The sequence below is a fragment of the Trachypithecus francoisi genome, unplaced genomic scaffold (assembly GCF_009764315.1).
Source record: "Trachypithecus francoisi isolate TF-2019V2 unplaced genomic scaffold, Tfra_2.0 Lachesis_group8, whole genome shotgun sequence".
Taxonomy (NCBI): domain Eukaryota; kingdom Metazoa; phylum Chordata; class Mammalia; order Primates; family Cercopithecidae; genus Trachypithecus; species Trachypithecus francoisi.
The window spans coordinates 57,514,953-57,517,399 of record NW_022681473.1 but is presented as its reverse complement, the minus strand read 5'-3'; the positions used below and the strand labels follow the sequence as shown (position 1 = coordinate 57,517,399).

The window sequence follows — 2,447 nt, the reverse complement described above, 5'->3', positions numbered from 1 at the left end:
AAAAGAGAAAAGTGGACATGCAAAAGATATATTCAGAAACTCAACCTCTATTTATTTAAATAGAGTTCCAAAAGGAGAAAATAGAATGGAGGAGAGAAAACAAAGATAACTTTAAGAACATTTCACACAGCTTAAGAAACACAAAAGTCTTCAGATTTAAAAGTCCCATGGAGTGACAAGCATGGTGAATGTTACAGAGGCACAAATCCAGATTCCTCCCATGGTAAGTTTCAGAGCATCAAGAATGGAGTGTAATGTTACAGATTTTGGGTACAGGGGGAGAACATAATTTGACTCTAAAGAAATAAAAAGACTAATCCCATGATTTTCTTTAGCAACACTTTGTGATAGAATGCAATAGAATTTCCTCAAAGTTCTAAGAAAAGTTTATTTTGAACCTAAACTACATCTAGTCAAACTAGCATTGAGATTAAGTACAAAACAAAGCATTTCAAACATGCAAGATTTCAGGAAGTTTATTGCTCTCAGGTTCTCTCTGAAAGAACTATTCAAGGATCTATTCCAGCAAAAAAAAAAAAAAAAAAAAATGAATTCAGGTCAAAGGGAAATCACACACACACACACACACACACACACAAGTGATGATGCAAAACTCAAGGAAATCATATAATTAAACTCAAATAATTATTGATGCAGGCTGCAAAAAAAATGAGTTTGGAAAGAAATCTCAGTGTCAACATGAGAGATAATAATACAAGGCAAGAGTGTGGGTTTGGGGGAGAAGAAAATAAAAGTGTACTGAAGTTTTAACTTTTTTTGTTTAGTTTTGTTTTTGAGACTGCACCTCACTCTGTTGCCCAGCCTGGACTGCAGTTCACTGCAACCCCCACCTCCTGAGTTCAAGCAATTCCCATGCCTCAGCCTCCCAAGTAGCTGGGACTACAGGCACGAGCCACCACACCCAGCTAATTTTTGTATTTTTAGTAGAGACAGGGTTTCATCATGTTGGCCAGGCTGGTCTCGAACTCCTTGTCTCAGGTGATCTGCCCGCCTTGGCCTTCCAAAGTGTTGAGATTACAGGCGTGAGCCACCGTGCCTGACCTGAAATTTTAATCTTGTTTGGGGAAAAGGATATAGTGAATAGATATATTGACTAATTATATAAATCAACCTAAAATATTTAAAAATCAAAATTCTTAAAATTAAAATTCCTTGGCCGGGAACAGTGGCTCACTCCTGTAATCTCAGCACTTTGGGAGGCCAAGGCGGGCGGATAATGAGGTCAGGAGACAGAGGCTATCCTGGTTAACACAGTGAAACCCCATCTGTACTAAAAATACAAAAAATTAGCCAGGCTTGGTGGCGAGCACCTGTAGTCCCAGCTACTTGGGAGGCTGAGGCAGGAGAAGGGCATGAACCCAGGAGGCAGAGCTTGCAGTGAGCTGAGATCCGGCCACTGCACTCCAGCCTGGGTGACAGAGCCAGACTCTATCTCAAAAAAAAAAAAAATTTGTTTCTATTTTAATTTGGTTGTACTTTGTTCTTAATTCTTGAGACAGTCACTAAGGACAGATACTTTTACCCCTAGAAATACTGTTTCACTTCATGAGAGATTATTTCAAAAGTTATCTTCAGCCTCCATGGCACCCTCTCACTTGCCTTAACCAGTCCATCACTAATGGTCATGCCAGTTTCATCCCAATACCTCCCCAGTCTATCTGTCTCTTTTGTAACCACCACAGTTCAGCCCATCACACCTCTTACCTGGACAGCCTCAATAGTCAGCCAACTGTAATCCCCGTATCAGTGTCTGTTTCCCATTGCCTACACTGCAACTTCTCAAAGATCTTCTCAAAATGCAAATCTGTTCATGTCTGCTCTTGGCTTAAAACTTTTTGATGTCATTAGGTGTATATAAGAGACTTCAATTATAATCGAGGTCATATTATTTAAAAGCATTATATCATCGTATTCCATTTAAGTTAGTAGCAGTTACATGTATATTTATTACATTATTCTCTGTCATCTACATATGAAACATTTCTCACATGAGAAAAACAGCCAAAAGTTCAAAACAAACAAAAAATCAAAATCAAAATATAGCAACAGAGGTTTTTCAATTGCATCCTTAATGAAGTATTGAAGTTTCCTACGTCCAATCCTTGCTCATGGGCCATGCTAATCTTCTCTGTATCCAATTTTAGTACATGTGCTCCCAAAGCGAGCACCATATGTCTAAACCTAAGACCTCTTCAGTTATGATATTAATACTTCTCATACTTCTTTGAGTTCTTTGTCTGAGATTTCTTTTTGCCACAGAGCTTTTGTTGTTTCTGCCCATGGCTCTCTCTGCCACCTACTCTCTACAAACTCCCTGGTTAATTCCTATTTAAACTTCAGATTTAAATGTAAATATCACTTTCTTGGAGATGTCTTTCTTAACCTATCCAGCCTAGGTCAAGATAGATAGATCAATAGATAGATGA

At 38.4% G+C, this 2,447-nt stretch overlaps 1 pseudogene; it reads right to left on the bottom strand.

Moving 5' to 3' along the window:
- Positions 1-2,092: 2,092 nt before the first annotated feature.
- On the bottom strand, positions 2,093-2,189 carry LOC117081830 (annotated as a pseudogene).
- Between the last annotated feature and the right edge of the window lie 258 nt (positions 2,190-2,447).